The sequence below is a fragment of the Pongo pygmaeus genome, chromosome 7, assembly GCF_028885625.2.
Source record: "Pongo pygmaeus isolate AG05252 chromosome 7, NHGRI_mPonPyg2-v2.0_pri, whole genome shotgun sequence".
In the NCBI taxonomy this organism is placed as follows: domain Eukaryota; kingdom Metazoa; phylum Chordata; class Mammalia; order Primates; family Hominidae; genus Pongo; species Pongo pygmaeus.
Window position 1 is genome coordinate 113,914,530 of NC_072380.2, and position 22,370 is coordinate 113,936,899.

At 42.0% G+C, this 22,370-nt stretch overlaps 1 long non-coding RNA gene across 2 annotated transcripts in view; it reads right to left on the reverse strand.

The window, feature by feature from the left end:
* LOC134740026 (uncharacterized) overlaps nucleotides 1-22,370 on the reverse strand; it is an 80,700-nt gene that overhangs the window by 57,403 nt on the left and 927 nt on the right. Inside the window, exon 2 of one of the 2 annotated variants that reach the window (XR_010127265.1) lies at nucleotides 18,469-19,006. The exons of the other annotated variant lie outside the window; for it this stretch is intronic. This is a non-coding gene — a long non-coding RNA (uncharacterized LOC134740026). Of the gene's footprint in view, nucleotides 1-18,468; nucleotides 19,007-22,370 lie in introns of those variants that run through there. 2 annotated transcript variants of the gene reach the window in all.

Genomic DNA, 22,370 nt, shown 5'->3' on the forward strand with positions numbered 1-22,370 from the left:
ACTACAGGCCGGTGTTCCAGGACGGTAGTGGGCAGGATTGGGGCAGGTGGCTGAGGCAGACACATGGGCCATCACAGATGCTCTCTTCAGCCCAGTAAATCAGGATCTGGAAATGAACACTGTGTGGACTTCACCTCCCCACCATTTGAGATAAGATCACTCACTCATCTGGAGAATCTCCAAATCTAGAGGACTCAAGAGACTCCCAAGGGTGTCTGCTAGTTCCATACACTTCTGAGTCTACCCCAGATCTTTCAATTGAGGAATCTGTGGATGACATTGATTAATGCTTTAACTAAACACCAGCTTGTCTTCCCCTGCCACCCCTGGGAAAGTGCCCCACCTCTCTCCCCCACCCCACCATTGGCTTTTCCGTTTGGTTTTCCTGATTTGAAAAGCGCTGGAGGCAGTTTAGGAATGGGAGAAAAACCATCCACCAAGGGTGTGTTGGTCCAGGACCCCGAGGCAGAAATACTTCCAAGTGTAGGATGGAAGGGAACATTGAGACAGCATTCACAGATGGAGCTGCAGTGGGGTGCCAAGGCTGAGGGACATCTCTGTCTCTCTTGGGTGCCTGTATCAGAAGCTTCCGAGCTACTTTCCAGCAGGCAGAATGAAGGGGACAGGTAGCAGCCAGCTCAATTTCCATCGCGGTAACTGCCCCAGTGGTCTGAAGTGGCTCCTGCAGTAGACTCCACTACCTTTACCTATGTAGACAATTTCTCTCTTCCCAGTTTTGATGTGGGGGCCCTACCCTTATCCCATTGGATGCCTTCTCCCTGGGCTCTGAGTATTGAAGTAGGAGCAGAAAGTGGCGTGACAGTGCCCTGTGCCAACCGTCAACTCATCCCCATGGAGAGCCAGAGGAGCAGCCCCAGCTCCTGTTCCTCCTGAGCCCTGATATAAAGGTTCCCCTTTGATTCTGTCAGCTGCCCATATCCTTCTATTGAAATCCATTTCTGCCCAGGCGCGGTGGCTCATGCCTGTAATCCCAGCAATTTGGGAGGCCTAGGTGGGTGGATCATTTGAAGTCAGGAGTTCCAGACCAGCCTGACCAACATGATGAGACCCCCGTCTCTACTAAAAATACAAAAATTAGCCAGGCATGGTGACAGGCACCTGTAGTCCCAGCTACTTGGGAGGCAGAGGCTGCAGTGAACTGAGATTGCACCACTGCACTTTAGCCTAGGCGACAGAGTGAGACTCCTTCTCAAAAAAAAAAAAGAAGAAAAGAAATCCATTTCTGATTAAAGTAGCCAGAGCTATTTTTTTTTTCTCTGATTGTAACTAAAAAATCCTAAAGGACACAGCTCACAGCAGTATGTGTGTATATGTTTGTGTGTGTCTATGCATATGTGCATATGCGCACAGTTTGTGTTTTGCCCTCAAAGCACAGCCTGGGTCTGTGCATTTTTACAGTCAATAACTCAACAAAAGCATCAATTCAGTTTACTGCATACATTCCCTTCACTAACATGTAGGCTACTAAGCTAGGTACAGAAAATACAAAAAGGAATAAGATGCAATTATACAAAAAGGAATAAGAAGCAATTACCTTCCTTCAAAGCACCCCCTGCCCATGTTCGGCCAGGAGAAAAATCAGATACATTTATTACACTGTTTTAGTGGGCACCTAGTGAATTATCAGCCCAGACCTTCTAAATTAGTGATCTTGGTGGTGGTGGTAGTGAGGTTGGGGGGGGGTTGTGGGGCGGGGACAACCTGTCCCATGGAATCAATAAAATACCTTATGATGTATTGCCACTGTGATCAGCCCAAGTGGGTTTTTGTGTTTGCAACCCAGAGTTTTAACTTTATGCTTTTTTCAAAGCATAAATCCCAAGTGCCATGGGACGCCAACCTAGAGAATGACTAATTCTCTAGGGATGAGAAGAGGCCTTGTAAGGCTTCCCGTAGGAGGTGGCATTTCATTCCTCTTTCGCACAGGACCACAGAATGTTCCTTTACCTTTCCTGTTGCTATCTCAGGTCTTATTCTTCATGCTGTGCTACTCCAAGTTTAGAATGGAAATCTCTAGGTGAGATTCTTTTAATTCTATTTCATAATAGAAAACAACTATGTGCAAACGTAGGTACCTCTGTTTTTATAGTTAGGGTAACTTCTCCCAAGATACTTACAGAATTAGGTATTCCAGTATGGGCATGTTTTTGCTTTTACATGATACTGCATTCAGTAGCTTCCACTTCTATGTTCTATGCATGTAGAACATATTACCATCTTGGATTACGATGTGAAGCAAGTCTGACATTCACAGTGTTCTTCATAGGAACATCCTTAGCAGTCACACTTAAAGAGTTTTACCAGTGCAGGCTTACACTACACAGTCATAAAACCAAATCTTTTCCTGTCATGGTTGCCATGTCTAAGAATTCCAAGCTTCCCTCTAAATTTTTATTAACACCATTCATTCATAAAGCTAACTAGAGGATATTGTTTATACCTGCACTCTCATCAAAGAATAATACATCATTGGTAATTTTATTTTATTTTATTTATTTATTTTCTCAAGACAGGGTCTTGCTCTGTCACCCAGGCTGGAGTGCAGTGGCATGATCTTGGCTCACTGCAACCTCCATCTCCTGGGTTCAAGTGATTCCCCTGCCTCAGCCTCCTGAGTAGCTGGGACTACAGATGCCCACCACCACACCTGGCTTTTTATTTTTATTTTTATTTTTTATTTTTAGTAGAGACGGTGTTTCACTTTGTTGGCCCCGCTGATCTCAAACTCCCGACCTCAAATGATCCGCCCACTTCGGCTTCCAAAATTGCTGAGATTACAGGCGTGAGCCACCGCACCCAGCCCATCATTGGTGATTTTAGAGTGACTTGTCTGATTTGAAAATTTAGGAAGGGAAACGGGACATACTTGTGTTGGCTTCCAGCTTTCCTTCCTTCTTTTGAACAAAATCTGCCTATGGGTTTGGTCTCACATAGTGTCAGTTTGCAGGTTGGGGACTTCAATTCTGGACTTCAACATGCAGGCTCAATTCTGCTCTCTTATGAAGTCACAACCTCAACTGTACCTCTCTCAATTGTATTTGACATTTGTAATTGTCTTTCGTAGTTGACATTTTGGCCTCCATCTTTAATCTTTATTTTGTTTCTCACCGTGTCAGAACCTACGTAGGAAAAAAAAGACTGCAATTTATTGGGGGTCCCCCTGGTGACTCCAACAAACTATTTCTCTAATTTTTCCAGCCCTGTCTTCAACATGCTGAGTTACATTGTTTCTCAATGCTGGTTGGGGAGGATATATTTTGTTTTCTATGGTCAATAGATACTTTTTAAAATAAATTCACCATCTGTAACAGGCTTAAATGTCCTGACATCAAATTTATAACTACACTGTTGCAGCAACTTTGCTTGTAAAAACAAACTCTGGAAGTGGCTATCCTCTTTCAGTTTGGTAACATTTTCATCCTGTATTGTTTCATTTATCCTACCTCTTAATGTAGTTTTAAAAATGGCAATTGTTCATTTGTGTTCTTTAAATACAGTGATTCTTTACATAATAAACACATAACAATTTTCTTTATTTTCATAGAGAAAGAGGATCTCTTGTAATTTCTTAAAATAGGTGATCCTTTTAGTTTGGCCTTTTTCCCCATTAATGATAAAGACATATGCTCAGAAAAAAATGTTAGAAAAATAGTAGAAGAGTGATTTTAAATGGCAGCTGACACCCAGCCTGAAGATTGTGGAGATGCAGAGCGTGGTAGGGACTGAGCAAATAGGAGGTGTCTATCTTTGCTTAGGGCCATTATTGCCATGTGGGCCCAGTGTTGTCAGATCATGTGATTTTTTTTTTTTTAAGAAGATAAAATCAGACTTTTAAATGACATTTTACTTTAAAAATACTGTCTCAATTAAAAAAAAAAATCACTAAAGATATCAACAAAGTACATTTTAGGGCAGAATTCCCTATTCCCTCCCCCACCCCCAGGCTGCCAGTTTGTCTTTTTTTTTTTTTTTTTTTTTTTTTTTTTTTTTTTGAGACGGAGTCTTGCGTCTCGCTCTGTTGCCCAGGCTGGAGTGCAATGGCATGATCTCGGCTCACTGCAACCTCCGCCTCCTGGGTTCAAGCGATTCTCCTGCCATAGCCTCCTGAGTAGCTGGGATTACAGGCACCCACCACCATGCCTGGCTAATTTTTGTATTTTTAGTAGAGACAAGTTTTCACCATGTTGGTCAGGCTGGTCTCGAACTCCTGACCTCAGGTGATCCGCCCTCCTTGGCCTCTCAAAGTGCCGGGATTACAGGCATGAGCCACTGCGCCCAGCCTAGTTTGTCTATTATCAGAGACAACAGAGGGCCTCTAAGATTGTTTGGCATAGGTGGCTGCCTATATCATGAAATCTGTGGCAGGGAGGGTTGGGGCCCCTCTTAGGGACAGGCTGTCTTCCTTTCAAAGAGCTGAGATGCCTGCAGCAGAGAGCGGGTGGGGACAGTGGGCAGATCCTGGCTAAGGACCCATTTTGCATTTTGCCTGGGGCAACTCAGGCAGCTGGTGACTCACTGGAGAATTTTACTCTCAGGCTGTTCTTTCTCTCCCTCCTAATCTGCCTGTTCTTGCTGATTCTATTTTTTAAACCAGAGAATTTCAGACTCAGTTGAGATTCTGTAGATTGGTAAATTGGTAAATTCCTACCAGCTGAAGGACACAGCTAGACAGCTGAGACAAGGACACAATCGATTTAACCAAAAAGGCAAAATGCCTGGGATAAAAATAGAGCAGCCAGGAAAAACAAGAAAGGATTGCATTTATTATGAAAACATATAATCATTAAAGTATACCAAATATCTTGTTCGAAGTAGCATGCACTAATAAAAATAAAAGGAAAAGATTTTAAAAAAGGAAAAAAAAATCCAAAATAAAAGACCTATGAAACACTTTAAGTTCTCCTGTTAAGACTGATTCGACGTTCTAACAGGATGCATACACTGCTATATATTACACAATATCCTCACACCTATTTTATTTTTATAAGCATCTGTTTGAATAAGGTGTATTAAAAACAAGTTTTTTTTTAAGCTTTGGAAACTACCCATATTGGGTAGGCAGTCTTTAAGACGGCCCCTGAAGATCCTGTGTCCCTCGTACATTTTTTTCTTACACTGCACCAAGATTGGTCTATATGAACAATAGGAAACAGCAGAAAGAATAGTTTTTCACTTCCAAAATCAGGTTATAAAAGATGCTGTGACTTCTGCTTCTGTCTCTCTCTTTCTCTCTGTCACTTGCTTTAGGGGAAACCAGCTTTTGTATGTCGTGAGGATATTCAGACGTCGATGTGGAGAGATTCACAAGGCCTATAATTAAAGCCTGCCCAACAGTCTACGGAACAACCATGCAATCCTCTGGCCTTCGGATGTCCACAGCCCCTGCTGGTAGCTTGACCATAAGTTCATGAGAGACCTTGAACCCTGGCTGAGCTGCTCCTGGATTGCTGACTCTTAGAAACTATGTAGTATGTTCAGTGTTTGTGTTTTAAACTGCTAAATTTTGGGATAGTTTGTTACACAGCAACAGACAACAAACATACCATTGTTTCATTTTAAAAATGCTGACTTAGGTGGGGCGCAGTGGCTCACGCCTATAATCCCAGCACTTTGGGAGGCCGAGGCATGTGGATCATGAGGTCAGGAGTTTGAGACCAGCCTGGCCAATATGGTGAAACCCCATCTCTACTAAAAATACAAAAAAAAATTAGTGGTGCGTGGTGATGGACGCCTGTCATCCCAGTTACTTGGGAGGCTAAGGCAGGAGAATCGCTTGAAACCAGAAGGTGGAGGTTGCAGTGAGCCGAGATCACGCCATTGCACTGCAGCCTGGGCAACAAGAGCGAGACTCCGTTTCAAAATAAATAAATAAATAAATAAATAAATAAATACAATTAAAAAGAAATAAAATGCTTACTTAGTTACAAATACATACAGAATTCTTAAAATTGTTACTTTTGGTGGGGTGTGGAGGCTCACACCTGTAATCCCAGCACTTTGGGAGGCCAAGGCGGGCAAATTACATGAGGCCAGGAGTTTGAGACCAGCTTGGCCAACGTGGTGAAACCCATCTCTACTAAAAATACTGGGTGTGGTGGTGCATGTTTGTAATCTCAGCTACTCAGGAGGCTGAGGCACAAGAACTTCTTGAACCTGAAAGGTGGAGGTTACAGTGAGCTGAGATGGTTCCACTGCACTCCAACCTGGGTGACAGAGAAAGACTCTGTCTCAAAACAAACAAACGAACAAAAACAGCAGAAAAATGCAATATTTAATGTTCAGAGCAGAGCAGTTCAACTGGTGCACAGAGTCAATGAAGGGGCGTATTGGGGAGTAAGATTGAGAAAGGTAAATCGATGTCCTTTTATTCTTGGCCCTTAGTGCTGGGACGAGCAACCAGTGAGCCAAGCAGCAGCTGGTTAATTGTCTAAATCAAGATCCAAACCAGGTCCACAGATTACATTTAGTTATTTGCCTTTTAAATCTATTTTAATGTAGGTTCTTCCCCTCTCCAACCTTCACATGTTTTCCCCCATGCCACTGACTTGTTGCGGTAACTAACCCTGCTGCCTTTAGGCTTCCCAGCATTGGAGATTGTTTTCCTTTGGCTCTTTGGAGTGTCATTCAATTTCTTATCTCCCTTATTTCCTGTAGGCATTAGCTCTGGAGGCTTGATTCAATTCATCTTCATTTTTCAGACAAGAACACCTCAAAGGTAATGCCATGGGCTTGGCCATGTTGGTCCTTCAGGAGGCCCATCAGGTCTGGTGATGTTAAGATTGATCAACGGGTTTAGGTGGTGACCAACTCATAGCTCATTCTAAAGTTTCCCATCAACACTTTGCCATATTAATTTCATTCATTGATAATCACAGCTGATTTTTGAAGAGTAATCTTTGATACAACGATAGACGTGGTCCATTGGTCACAATTTACCTACAAAAATTCATGTCATTCTTTGCCCTGAATCCCCAGAAGCTACAGCTTCCACTCATGGCTGTATCTCCAAGCCTTAGACAAGTGTTTCTCAAACTTCAATGTCCATACAAATCTTGTGAAACTGCAAGTTTGATTCAGGAGGTCTGAGGTGCAGCCTGAGATTCTGTACTTCTAACCAGCTACCAGGTTATTCCAACAGCAAACTGGTCTGCCGCTGCACTTTAAGTAGCAAGACTTTAGTGCATCTCTAACATCTGACATCCAGGCAGGAGACAGAAGGAGCTGTAGGTCACTCTGAGAGATCTTCTCTCATGACTGAAAGGCCAACTGCCTAAGAATTAGAGAGGATGCCTGAATTAGGTAACACTGAATTAGGGCTCTCTTCCTGGCAAATTTGCTGTCTCCCAACCTGGAAATCTACTACGTGGGACCAGTCATGGCCTCAGACGCCTCCTTCACTTGTCTTCTGCTGCTAATGCCCGAACACATGACAAGACCCCCCCCCCACCAACTGGGCTGGAACACCTAGATCTAGCCATGTCCTACTCCCCACCCCACAAATATCTCTGCCCGGATCTCTGCAACTAGAGACAGATAAAGTACAGTGGAAATGTACTGTGCTCTGGTTGTCTCCAAAACCTAGTATACTGAGAAGGGCATGAACCAGAAACTGTCACAGAGGCCTGTCTGATATCTCTGTAGTACCCTGAGAAATGTCAGGGCTTTTTGCCAGGACCACATAGGAAGAGCTGACACCACATTATGCAGGGGAGGGAGGGGCCATGCTAGGACCAGGTCAGACAATAAAAGCAAATTATCCCATCAGCAAATGCTGCAGATGATTGTCCTAGGTTTTTCACTGTCTGAATCTTATGCTCCATTTGGTTTTCACTCATTCACATCTCTTGGCTTGAGATCCTAGATTCCAGGTCCAGTTTTCTTTTTTCTTTTCTTTTCTTTTCTCCTCCTCTTCCTGTTCCTCCTCCTCCTCCTCTTCCTCCTTCTTCTTCTTCCTCCTCCTCCTCTTCTTCCTCCTCTTCTTCTTCCTCTTCTTCTTCTTTCTTTTCTTTTCTTTCTTTTTTTTTTTTTCCAACAGTGTCTCCCTCCAGTACCCAGGCTGGAGTGCTGTGGTGTGATCACAGCTCACTGCAGCCCAGGATGGCCTGGTTCTATTTTGATATCTCTTTTCAGCCTCCTTAAGTTTTCCCTCCAAATGTCCTTTCTGGTATTTTTGACCTGCTCTCCAAATGTTTAGACATGGCTTAGGTGGTTAAATCTGTGATTGGGACAAGGAAGGGTTGGGAAGGGGTCCCAAGGCTTGGACAAGAATGATTCTCTTCAGTCTGTAGCTCTGCAGACCCCATATAAGGCTACACCCACCTCATTTCTTCTTATGTGGAAGACCACTGGGGATGGGTTCAGGCAATTGGGGTTAGAGGAAGGTTGCAACTGGTATGTTAGGTTGCCACATGTGTACTGAGGAATTGCTGAAGGTTTTCAAATAGGGTGGAGGAAGTTTCATGATATTAGGTTATTTGAATACGTTTTTCCAGTTTGAGACACTTCCAAGATGTTGAGGCATCAACAATAAGCATGTTTCATTAAAAATCTCAGACGGAGCATTCTGTTCTGCTGTGGGCCCAGCCACGGTCTCTGGGTTCTCATTTTGGCATTTTCCCTTGGATAAATGTTATCTCATCTCAGTTTATTTACAGTTCATTTAGACCATCAAAGCAATAATAATAATCCCCAAAATAGAGAGAGATGCTCTGATGATCAATAGGATACATAAAAAACATTTTTACGCAGAGTGAAAGTCAAGACAACCTCCCACAACCATCCTCTCATTCTCTCCATCCACCCAGTTTGTGTTATTTCCTTCAAGACCTTGCCTCAAGTATTTTTCCTCTCTGAAGCCGTTCCTGACTCAATCTACCACATCTGTATACAGGAACAGGAACAACTTCATATTTAAGTGTAGGAGGTGCTGTGGTATAGGCTTTGAAAAAGGGCAGATCTAGGCTGGGCGCGGTGGCTCACGCCTGTAATCCCAGCACTTTGGGAGGCCCAGGCAGGTGAATCATGAGGTCAGGAGATTGAGACCATCCTGGCTAACACGGTGAAACCCCTACTAAAAATACAAAAAAAATTAGCTGGGTGTGGTGGCGGGTGCCTGTAGTCCCAGCTACTCGGGAAGCTGAGGCAGGAGAATGGCGTGAACCTGGGAGGCGGAGCTTGCAGTGAGCTGAGATCGCACTACTGCACTCCAGACTGGGCGACAGACAGAGACTCCATCTGAAAAGAAAAAAAAAAAAGAAAAAGGGCAGATCTAGATTTGAATTGTAGCTCTGCTACTTACATTATCCAAAGTGAAAGTCAAATTTATTATCTGTACTATGAAACTATTAATGTTGTGGTATCACTGTTGGGTTTTTAAACATTATTTCATTTTATTATACATAGTTTTTTGAGGTGGGGTCTTGCTCTGTTGCCCAGGCTAGAGTGCAATGGTGTGATCACAGCTCACTGCAGAGCTCAAGCAATCCTCCCTCCTCAGCCTCCTGGGTAGCTGGGATTATAGGCATGCATCACCATGCCTGGCTGATTTTTTTTTTTTTTTAATTTATTTTTAGTAGAAACAGAGATCTTGCTGTGTTGCTCATGATGGTTTCAAACTCCTGGCCTCAAGTGATCCTCCTACCTTGGCCTCCCAAAGTGCTGGGATTACAGACTGTGCTCAGCCGCTGTTGGTTTGCTTTTGTTTTTGTTTTGTTTTTTGAGATAGAGTCTCACTCTGTCACCCAGGCTGGAGTGCAGTGGTGTGATCTCAGCTTACTGCAACCTCTGCCTCCGGGGTTCAAGTTATTCTCCCTGCCTCAACCTCCTAAGTAGCTGGGACTACAGGCGTGAACACCTGACTAATTTTTTGTATTTTTAGTAGAGATGGGGTTTCACCACATTGACCAGGCTGGTCTCAAACTACTGACCTCAAGTGATCCACCCGCCTCGACCTCCCAGGGTGCTGGGATTACAGGCATGAGCCACCATGCCTGGCCCTGTTAAACACCTGTCTCTCACTTCTTTTTTGCTAAGATAACCCTGATTTGTTCAACTATTGGGTGGAGATTTTTTTTTATCTCATGGACAGTGCTTCCAGTTCCTGAACCATTCTTGTCATGTGACCCAATTCTGGCCAATGAGATACAAGTGGAAGTCTGATGAGAGCTTTCAGATAAAATGTTCATCCTGCACTGTCTACCTTCTTTATGCCTTTAAACTTGATTATGCAAGGACATGATATTTTCTACCATGAACAGTAGTAGACTAGTGCAAAAACACTGATTCAGAGCTGTGAATTATGGAGTTGTTGATCTAATGTCAGCAATTGCCTCCCTCTGTCCCAGGCTCCAGATCTCTTGTCGTGCAAGAGAAGTTAAACAGTCTTGGCAAAGGCCCTACTAGCCCTACTAGCTGGCTGCTCTTTGGTTTGCTGCAGAAAGCATCCTTAACTTTTATAATTACCATCTCATAGAGTACTGTTGAGATTTAGATGAGGAAGCCAGTTCACCTGGAGTATAGCAGAGGCTCCATAAACGCTTCTGGAATTTATTTGCTCGACAATGCTGATGAAGGTGCTCAATGTGATGCCTCACTCAGTTGAAGTTCCCCATCCATGGACTAGTTGTAGAATGGGAAGGGTGCTTGTAATTGAGAGTGTTTGTCACTTATTTATTCATCAAATATTTACTACCTGCCAGCTATGCACTGGGGAGATGATGGTGAACCAATAATAGGCATGTTAGTTGCCTTCATGGAGCTTAGAGTCTAGTAGTGGGAGATGGTTGGTGATCAAAGACCACACAAGTAAATGTTAAATTACAACTGTAATTCAAGAAGAAAGATGTTGCTCCATACATAAATTATGGAGAGATATATCTTTCCAAAATACCTATCTCTCATCTGGGAGAGTCAAAGAAGTTTCCCTGAGGAAGAGATGATTGAACACTGACGTGAAGGAAGGTTGGGAGCTAGTTGGGTGAAGGAGGAAAGAAAGCAAGAGTTTTGAGGAGACAGATCTGTAAATGGGCAAAAGAGTGGATGGTATGTTTGCAATTTGTACTTTAATTTCTTAAATTAACTTTATCTTGATTAAAAGTGTGTGTATATGTATATATGTGTTTATAAACTATACAGGTATATAAAACTATATATGTAGTTTAAAAGACAAGTGATTACATTGATTAATAATATGAAAATAATGTTGTTTATAATGCATGCCTCACTCCTATCCACTTGCCAGTCCTGCTCCTTGGAGGCAATTCTTTCTTTCTTTTTCTCTCTTTCTTCCTTCCTTCCTTCCTTCCTTCCTTCCTTTCCTTTCTTTTCTTTCTTTCTTTCTTTCTTTCTTTCTTTCTTTCTTTCTTTCTTTCTTTCTTTCTCTCTCTCTCTCTTTCTTTCTTTCTTTCTTCTTCAATCTTCCCACCTTTGCCTGGGACTACAGATGCATGTCACCATGCCTGGCTAATGGTTTGTATTTTTTTTGTAGAGACAGGGTTTCCCCATGTTGCCCAGGCTGGTCTTGAACTTCTGGGCTCAAACAATCCTTCCACCTTGGCCTCCCAAAGTGCTGGGATGACAGGTGTGAGCCACTGTGCTTGGCAGCAATTCTTTTTCATCATTTGAACTTTCTCTTAAAAATTCTAACATTTACTCCTGCATTTCCAAATAATACGCTGATTTGCTAACCCAGAACACATTTCCAATTCCTTCTTTCTAGCCTGCCTTAGGGCTTGGAAAAGCTTGATATCCACTCTTCCAGCCACTCTTGCAGATCGGGGTGACTGTGTGATCCAGTCCTGGCCAATGGGACATCAGATGAAGGCATGTTGGAAGCTTCTAATATCAATGCTGGTATTGCTTTTTTTTAATGAATACCGTAGCTGAGGCTAGCATCACTCCTCCCTCCTTGCTGCCTTAAACACAGATGTAATGGTTACAGTTGAAGGGATTATCTCCTGCCCACAAGGAAAAGGTCAAGAGAATCTTGGAGATACCGGAATTGATGTCACTGAACATCAGGTCCGAAGCCAGTGTTGCTAACTTTGAGACCATTATCTATTTAAGTGAGAAAAACTAAATTCTATTTTTCTAAAAAACCCTTAGCCTTGATTTACTAGCAGCCCAACACATTCCTAACTAACACTAATGCTGCTAGTTCATGATTTATAAATTGCAGGCAGCAACTATGGACTTACTACTATGGCAGCTGGTTTAACTCTTCCACAACCCTCCACTTCCTTTTTATCCATACAACTTCAATACCTTTCTCCCTTTATCTTTCCAATTGAGTTTTATCACCAATTTTAGCAAATTGTCATTGAGTAATTCTATTACTATGACCATATGAATATTATTCAGTTGAGCCAAGTATGTATTAAGATTAATATGATTATATTTCCATTCTTGTACTTTTTTTTTCTCCTGGAGCTACTGAATGCTAAATATCTCCTCCGTTTTCTCTGTACCTATTGCTAATACTTTCTGCACTCACAAAGACTATCAATATAATTTCCTACAATCTTAAATTTAGTAGTTGGATTCTCCCCCTCTATTTCATCCAGAGACCTCTGTTAAAGGAGAAGTTTAGTTACTCTCTAAGCTGGCTACAAAGCTATCATTCTCTGATTTTCCTTTTTTTTTTTTTTTTGAGACAGGGTCTCACTCTGTTGTGCAGGCTGGAGACTCTCTAAGCTGGCTACAAAGCCATCATTCTCTGATTTTCCTCTTTTTTTTTTTTGAGACAGGGTCTCACTCTGTTGTGCAGGCTGGAGTGCAGCGGCACAATCTCAGCTCACTGCAGCCTCTGCCTCCTGGGTTCAAGCGATTCTCATGCCTCAGCCTCCCAAGTAGCTGGGATTATAGGTGTGTACCACCACGCCTGGCTAACAGAGATGGGGTATCACCAGTTTCAAGATGCAGCCTCAAACTCTTGGCCTCAAGTGATCCACCCACTTTGGTATCCCAAAGTGCTAGGATTACAGGTGTGAGCCACCATGCCCGGCCCTTCCTCTTTTTCTGTTGTCTACTCTGTTTTCTGAGTCTTAGGACTATTCCTTTTTTTGGTGTTTTCCCATGTTTTAACGAAGGATATCATTCAATACCTTTCTGAGAAAGAGTGCATGACAGGCAATTTTTGACACCTTGCGCTTCTGAAATTAAATTTTATTCTACTTTTATACTTCACTGATAACTTGTCTAGGCATAGAATCCAGTATTTAAAGGCATTTTTCTAATCTCTTCAAGCTGGCAGTATTAGACTAAATATATTTAGTATTAGACTAAAAAGTCTAATATATTCTGATTCTTGACCCTTCATGTGCAAGCAGTTTTTCTTTGCTTATTTCATTTTATTTTTACTCTCTGGAAAGTTCAGTCAAGAAATTTAATAATCGCCTCAATTTATGCCTTTCAGAATTCACTGGGCTGAGCATTAAGTGGGTCCTATCAATAAGAAACATAATGCTTTATTTAGTTCTTAAAAATATTTTATCTTTTCTCTAATAATTTTCTCCCCATTATTTTTTTCTACTCTTTCTGAAACATCTGTTAGCCACATACTATTGTTTCTTAATTGACTGTACACTTTTCTTTTCTTTTTATTGTCCATTTTGCTGTCTTTTTGTTTTACTTTCTGAGAGATTTCCTAGATTCTGTCTTTAAACATCCCATTAAAGATTCTATTTCAGCTTTCCTATTTTTAATGTTCAGAAGCTCTTTTGACTCTCTAATATTTGTTTTTGTTGCTTTTATTTATTTATTTTCTTATTTATTTATTTATTTTCTTATTTATTTATTTATTTATTTTGAGACCGTGTTTCGCTCTTGTTGCCCAGGCTGGAGTGCAATGGCATGATTTCAGCTCACCACAACCTCCGCCCCGGGTTCAAGCAATTCTCCTGCTTCAGCCTCCCAAGTAGCTGGGATTACAGGCATGCGCCACCACATCTGGCTAATTTTTTGTATTTTTAGTAGAGACGGGGTTTCTCCATGTTGGTCAGGCTGGTCTAGAACTTCCGACCTCAGGTGATCTGCCCGCCTCGGCCTCCCAAAGTGCTGGGATTGCAAGCCACCACGCCCGGCCTTCATTTTTAGTTTTTTGAGACAGAGTCTTACTCTGTCACCCAGGCTGGAGTGCAGTGGTACGATCTGGGCTCACTGCAACCTCCGCCTCCTGCATTCAAACAATTCTCCTGCCTCAGCCTCCCAAGTAGCTGGATTGCAGGGGCCTGCCACCATGCCCAGCTACATTTTGTATATTTTGAACAGATGGGGTTTCACCATGTTGGCCAGGCTGGCCTCAAACTCCTGGCCTCAAGTGATCTGCCCACCTCGGCCTCCCAAAGTGCTGGGATTACAGGCGTGACCCACTGCGCCTGGCCCTTTGTTGCTCTTAAATAGTACATTGTTCTTGTTTCACGGGTGCATTATTTGTTTACGTATTAATTATATACTCTTTATCCCATCCCTGTACTATCAGTTTTTCTCAAAGTTATTCTTTTAGTTAGACTTTTGTTCTGGTGCTTGTACTTCCTTTTGGAGGCTTTTCCCAAACACTGATGATCTCTGACCTCATGTTTATATTTAAGTGTGGTATAAAAAGCTCATTAGAGGCTCTCTGTGAGGGTGGAACTGAACAACTTTTTTGAAGGGAGATATGGTAGACAGCAAGCATCTTTTTTCCTTTTTTTCTCTTTCCTTTCCTTATTTATTTATTTTTTTTTTTGAGACAGAGTTTCGCTCTTGTTGCCCAGGCTGGAGTGCAATGGTGCGATCTCAGCTCACAACAACCTCCGCATCTCTGATTCAAGTGATTCTCCTGCCTCAGCCCCCCAAGTAGCTGGGATTATAGGCATGTACCACCACGCCTGGCTAATTTTGTATTTTTGGTAGAGACAGAGTTTCTCCATGTTGGTAAGGCTGGTCTCTAACTCCTGACCTCAGGTGACCTGCCCGCCTCGGCCTCCCAAGGTGCTGAGATTACAGGCATGAGCCACTGCACCCGGTTCCTTCCTTTCTTTTCTCTCTCTCCCTCCCTCCCTCCTTCCCTCCTTCCCGTCCTTCCTTCCTCCCTTCCTCCCTTCCTCCCTTCCTTCTTCCGGATTGGGGAACACCTACACATTCACATCTGTAGATCTTTTTCTAGGACCTTACAATTTATTTAAAGAAACATCCTCTGATCTCTTGCCTTGGGGGAGAGGCATGGGTGGTGGTGGTATAAACTTGGCTCCTGGCTTACTAAGCTGGGTGGAGGAAACTATGAGATGATATCTCACTGATTAGCATATGATCTTTCACTTGCTCTCCTTCTTGTAGGTCCAGTGGCTCTCTCCTTATAGTTCCCCTGATGTACCCAAGTGGGAAGTCCTCCTGGTTCAATTTCACTACAGTACACTCTGTCTCCTGCTAGCATGGAGGAGGGATGGAGTTTTGGGCTGAATTGTATCTCCCTAACCAAATTTAAGTGTTGAAGTCCTAACCCCCTCATACCTCAGAATGTGAGTGTATTTGGAGATAGGGCCTTTAAAGAAGTAAATAAGGTAAGATGGAGTCAAATGGGTGGGCCCTAATCCCATATGTTTATAAGAAAAGGAGATTAGAACACAGACATGTGGGCTCACAGTGAAATGACCATGTAAGGACCCGGTAAGATGACTGTCTGCAAGCCAAGGAGAGAGGCCTTCAAAGAAAGTAGCTCTGCTGGCACCTTGATCTTGGACTTCTATCCTCCAGAGCTGTGAGAAAATAAACTTTTGTTATTTAAACCACACCATCTGTGGTATTTTGTTATGGCAGCCTGGAAAACTAATATGGATGGGAGCTTACTTGCACTGGGTGGAGGTGGGGGCCTAGGGGCCTAACAGCTTTGTATCAAGCTTTTGAATCAATCCCTCTGGCATCAGCCCTATCACTCAGTCCCACCTTCAATGATAATCAGACACTTGATTTTCTAGGCCAAGCTTGTCCAGCCCTTGGCCTGTGGGCCACATGTGGCCCAGGATGGCTTTGAATGCAGCCCGACACAAATTTGCAAACTTTCTTAAAATGTTATGAGATTTTTTTTTTTTTAAGCTCATCAGCTATCGTTAGTGTTAGTGTATTTTATGTGTGGCCCAAGACAATTTTTCTTCTAATTCGGCCCAAAGCAGCCAAAAGATTGGACACCCCTGTTCTAGGCCTTTCTGATGTTCTACAGGCTAAATGGTCATGATCCTCAGTGTCTACAGATGATTAAGCTCATCTGTCTCAACTCTGCTAAATCAGTTTCTACTCCTTCGGTCACTTTCCAATTTCCCAATTTTGTTGTCATCTTTAATACTTTCATATCCTTCCTTACTCTTCTATCACTGAGGATTCAGGAAGGACTAGAGGGCCAGGATGTGGTGGCTCACACCTATAATCCCAACACTTTGAGAGGCCAAGCACTGCTTGAGCCCAGGAGATTGGGGCAGCCTGCAGTGAGCTAGGATTGTACCACTGCACTCTAGCCTAGGTTATAGAGTGACTCCTTGTCTTAAAATTAAAAACAAACAAACAAACAAACAAAAAAAACAGATGAAGGAATAGAGTTAAATACATATGCTCAATGCTGTTTTAACAGGGCAGTGCTTTCTGTGAAAGGGTTACCTATGGCCAGTTCCAGCAACAGAAACACTTGCTATCCTTAATAAATATACAAACCTCAGCTGGCTGCTGGCTGAAAAAGAGGCTCCAAACTGCTAGGCAACTGCCATTGAATGTTCAGTTGGTTAAGTTATACATCCTTAGGTGGATTTCAAATTCAGGCATCCAGGTACATTTTATTCTTCTCCAGGTTCCTTCTTGGGGATAATAGCCAATTTAATAAATTAGTGTTTTTATAGTGCAAAACAACCTAGGAGGAGATAGTACCTGTCATGGCTTCACAACAGATTCAATGGCAGATCTGCTATACTGGCCCCACATATGATGACATGGCGGAAGATGGTCAGCAGGCAGACTTGTTCAACTAGATCTGCAGCCTTTTAAAACTGGATTCTGGCTGGGCACGGTGGCTCATGCCTGTAATTCCAGCACTTTGGAAGGCCAAGGTGGGTGGATCATTTGAGGCCAGGAGTTCCAGATCAGCCTGGCCAACATGGTGAAACCCCGTCTCTACTAAAAATACAAAAATTAGCCGGGCGTGGTGGCAGGCACCTGGTGGTGGGCACAGCTACTCAGGAGACTGAGGCAGAAGAATCACTTGAACCTGGGAAATGGAGGTTGCAGTGAGCAGAGATCACACCACTGCACTCCAGCCTGGGCAACAGAGCAAGACTCCGTCTCAGAAAAACAAAAACAAAAACAAAAATAAAAAAAACCACAACTGAATTCTTCTGCCCAGATGCCATAGAATGGCATCCTTTTCCTGAAGTCTCACTATAATAAGAGGTTCATCATAATGAAATGACAATTTAGCATCAAATTCTAAATACTTTTTACAATAAGAAAATGAGATTAGCCATCTTAATAGATGCTAAAGACCATTACTTAAATGATAATCAAAATAACACTATTTTTCCCCAGGAATTTAATTAGAATTTTTACCTCATAAATAATTTCATTAGAAACAGCACTATCTTGTTACCAATTTTTATATGAACATTTGCTTTGTTGCTGCCTCCTCAAATAACCATCAAACTCTAAACTGTGCTGAAACTTCCAAGTTCATGATGCATACTGCAGCAGATTCCAGGATCATTATTTTGAGGAGCTAACTGCTCCAACTAAGGACAGCGGCCAACCATTAAATAAATAATCACTAGGATGAGACTGGAAGAATCCACAAAGGTGAAATCCATCATTTACTCTATGGCTGTCTGTTGCAAAACTGCATGTTCAGCATAATCTAGGATGATGGTCTTCAATGGCTAAGGGTGTGCAACTTTATGCTGTCAGAATACTGTACTGTGTTTCTCAAATTTTAAGATGCATCAGAACCACCTATAGGCTTGTTAGAAACACAGGTTCTTTGAATTTCTGATTCCATGGGTCTGGAGTGAGTTGGTGAATCTGCATGCCTAACAAGTTCCCAGGGGATCTGATGTTGACAGTCCATCCAGGGACCACACTTTGGGAACCACTGCTGTACTTAAGTGTTTATGAATAAAGATATTTGGAGAGAGAGTAGTAGAGTCTTATGGTGAGCATGGCAGAAACTTTCATATTTATATACTACTCTTCTGCCAAAGGAATCAAAATATTTGGGTAACAGGTAATTTCATGGTTGACAATTTAAAATGGTCCTTTCAAACATTTTCCTTTGCTAATGTAACAAATGAATACAGCAGTAGTTAGCCAGTAGGGGGACAACAAGCTATCTGAACAAAGTTGAGTTATTAGATACCAAAGAAGAAGAAAAGATTCTTGACTATCATAAACCAACAAAAGGAATGGTTTAACCATAAACACTGGGTTTCTTTGCACAAACAATTTGGGACAGTTCGGTAAAAGCTTTTGTATAATTTTGGAAATGGACTACAGATTAAAGGATTAAACACACGTATTTATCTTCATTCTTCCCTAAAAAGGATAGTAAAAGAACATAAAGGGATAAATCCGAAGGGGCAAAGAAGATAGGGGAGGAGTCATCAGCAAAAGCTATATTTCAACACAATTCTGAAGAATAGAGAGGGTCGATGGAGGAGTGAAAACTAGTTTAACAGAACAGTGAAAGCTACACTCTAATATGGCCATAGTGGTCAGTACAGAAAGAGCCCAATTCCCTACAAAACCCTAGAGTGGTCTGGGCCTTGGAGATGACAGAGATCACTAGAAGAAAATGCTGATGAGGGGCCCCAGGATCCCGGAAGGGTGAGGGAGAGGTGAGCAGCTAAAAGCAAGAGGCCGGTCAATGTTGGCATTTGGAGTTGCTGGAGTCTCAGGTGCCCTGTCCCACTCCTCACAGTCAGCATGAGAAAGAGGAGGGAGGCTTGTCCAGCAGGCACAAAGAAGGGCAGGAATAAGGCACCTGCAGGAAAGAAAAGAGTGTGAAAGATTGCATCCTAAGCAGTTACTCATCCAGACCTCTTCCCCTGAACTACTTCCAAAACACTGGCAGCCAAGTGAATGCCTCCTCAGGCAAGAGATTATAAGATATTTCTCATGAGAAACTGACAAGCCCCAAAGAAAAGACATCTAGCTTCTGACATTTGAGGTATGTTCCCATGAAAAAATGAGCCTTCGTCTGATCACCATACAGCAAACCCACCAGTGAGCAAGCACACTTTTCTCACCCACATATAGAGTTTCTGCTGAGGTTTCTATTACCTCATTCCTACTTATGAAAGGAGAGGAAAAGGTTTGCAGACAGTTGATGAAAGCCTCTAACGTGATGGGACGAAAACAAATACATGAGAAGGGGAGCTAGAGAAAGCAAAGACAAGGCAGGAGGCAAAGAAAGCCCTACAGGAAGTAAATACTCGCAAAAGATAGAAAAAGTTAGTGCGACTGTGACATAATCACTAAATTCTATTTATAACAGACAGCATGAAATGAGTTCTTTATTTATTTATTTTATTTTATTTTTATTATTATTATACTTTAAGTTTTAGGGTACATGTGCACAATGTGCAGGTTAGTTACATATGTATACATGTGCCATGCTGGTGTGCTGCACCCATTAACTCGCCATTTAGCATTAGGTATATCTCCTAATGCTATCCCTCCCCGCTCCCCCCACCCCACAACAGTCCCCAGAGTGTGATGTTCCCCTTCCTGTGTCCATGTGTTCTCATTGTTCAATTCCCATCTATGAGTGAGAACATGCGGTGTTTGTTTTTTTGTCCTTGCGATAGTTTACTGAGAATGATGATTTCCAATTTCATCCATGTCCCTACAAAGGACATGAACTCATCATTTTTTGAGGTAACAACTGCAGTAGAAAGTAAAGCAAGAAAATATCCTCCAAAATAGGACAAAAGATGAAGAGATGTGCAACAGGAAAAAAAAAAAAAAAGAACATTCTGAGATTAATCCAGTTTAAAAAATAAATAATAAGATTGAATAATAATTGAGAATTTAATAAGTGCCTGGTAATGTTCTAAGTGGTTCAGACATATTAGTGAGGTAATTACTATTATAATCTCCATTTTATAGATGAGGAAACTGAAGCACAGCAAAATTAAGTGACATTCTCAATAGTAACACTGGAAGCTAGAAGATAAAAGAGCAATTTTTGCCTGTAATCCCAGCTACTTGAGAAGTTGAGTCAGGAGGATCACTTGAGTCCAGGATTTTGAGGCTGCAGAGAGCTACGACCATGTCACTACACTCCAGCTGGTGTGACAGAGTAAGAACTTGTTTTTAAAAATTTAATTAATTTTTTTTAGAGACAAGGTTTTGCTATGTAGCCCAGGCTGGAGTGCAGTGTCATGATCTTGACTCACTGCAGCCTTGACCTCCCTGGGGTCAGGCAATCTCCTCACCTCAGCCCCCTGGGTAGCCGGGACTACAGGTGCACACCAGTATGCCTGGTTAGTTTTTGTATTTTTTGTGGAGATGGGGTCTAGCTTCATTGCCCATGCTGATCTTGAACTCCTGGACTCAAGTGATCCTCCTGCCTTGGCCTCCCAAAGTGCTGGGATTACAGGTGCAAGCCACTGTGCATGGCCTAAAAATTTTTTTAATTAGAAAATTAAAATAAATAAGTGAAAAGCAATTTCTATAAAATTATGAATGAAGAAATTCTGGTTAGAATTCTACACTTGGTCAAACTCTCTATTAAAAGTAAAAGTTGAATAAAGACATATTCAAGTATGTAATAACTCAAATTTTTACCTTCTGTACCCTTTCTTGGGCTGTTACTAAAACGTGTGCCATGGAAAATGAAGCAGTAAACCAAGAAAGAAGGCACAAAACACAGAAATGGGGGTTCTCACACTACAGATTAAGGAGTGTCCCAGGCTGGGCATGGTGGCTCATGCCTGTAATCCCAGCACTTTGGGAGGCCGAGGCAGGTGGATCACCTGAGGTCAGGAGTTCTAGACCAGCCTGACCAACATGGAGAAACCCCGTCTCTACTAAAAATACAAAATTAGCTGGACGTGGTAGCGCATGCCTGTAATCCCAGCTACTTGGGAGGCTGAGGCAGGAGAATCACTTGAACCCGGGAGGCAGAGGTTGCAGTGAGCTGAGATCACACCGTTGCATTCTAGCCTGGGCAACAGAGAGAGACTCCATCAAAAAAAAAAAAAAAAAAAAAGGAGTGTCCCAGGATGACACTTGAGCAGCGGATCCATAGAGCAACTCATCTCCACTGAAACAGTAGAACAATGAATTTCTGGAGGAATTGTTTTCAGGGGAAAATTGGAATTGATTGATCATTTGGAAAATAAACATGATAGTCATTTGATAGACCAGTTGTAGAAAAATATCAGGATAGGTGCATAACAAACTAAGTAAATAGATACAAGGTTTTATAAGGAAGAAAACAAGAATAGTACACTATTGGCTCTGTTGTCATTGCTATTGGCATAGTCACTTACTTAGCTCCTAAACTGTGAAAGTGCTGTGTTGGAAGGAGAAGTTGCTTGGCATGAAACAGCTAAATCCTAATCTGAAGCAACAGGTAGTCAGAGCACAACATCTATTGGCAAATCAAGAGATGACAGTATAAATTATTTAGAAATAGGGAGGTAAATGACAGAAGAGACAGATAAAAGTGGAACATGGCTGCCTCTAAAAAGGAGAGGAACATGATAGGTATTGCATTATCTTAAAATATTATATTCAGACAGTACCTGCATTGTCTTAAAAGTGTGTGTTTTTTAAAGTGTGTGTTTATATTCTTTTTAAAAAATACAATTTTGAAATCTATTTGTTGAAAATGGACACATGGAACAAACCAAAACTTGTTTTATCATGTAATTTTCAGAAAATATGTGATCCATAAAGATTAAAAGAAAAGTTGTATTAAGTCTGGCAGCTTTAGTATTAACTTGAAATAAAATATGGCAAGCTTTCCACGTCCTCCTTTATTTCCACAATCCATATGTACGAGCTAGATTCCAGTCAGAACTTCCACAAATACTTCACTCTTTGGTAGCAGCGGTTATAAATTACACCTTTGCTAATTTGCGTTGTTCCCAACCAGGAGAAACATTACCACAAAAAAAGTCAGTTTCATCCTGCAGTGTTTCCGTAGCAACCATATTAAGCTGGAAGAATAAAGCTCCTTTGTAGTAGTAGCGTCTATTGAATTACAATGTAAATGTTGATGCCTGCCTGGAAACGTCAAATGACAAGAGGTTTACAGAACGAATTCAGTGGTTGTTTGCAGCTCTGGAATCCCAGGCTGCAGAGTTGAGATCGAAGAGGTGCGTCTGGCCATCTTA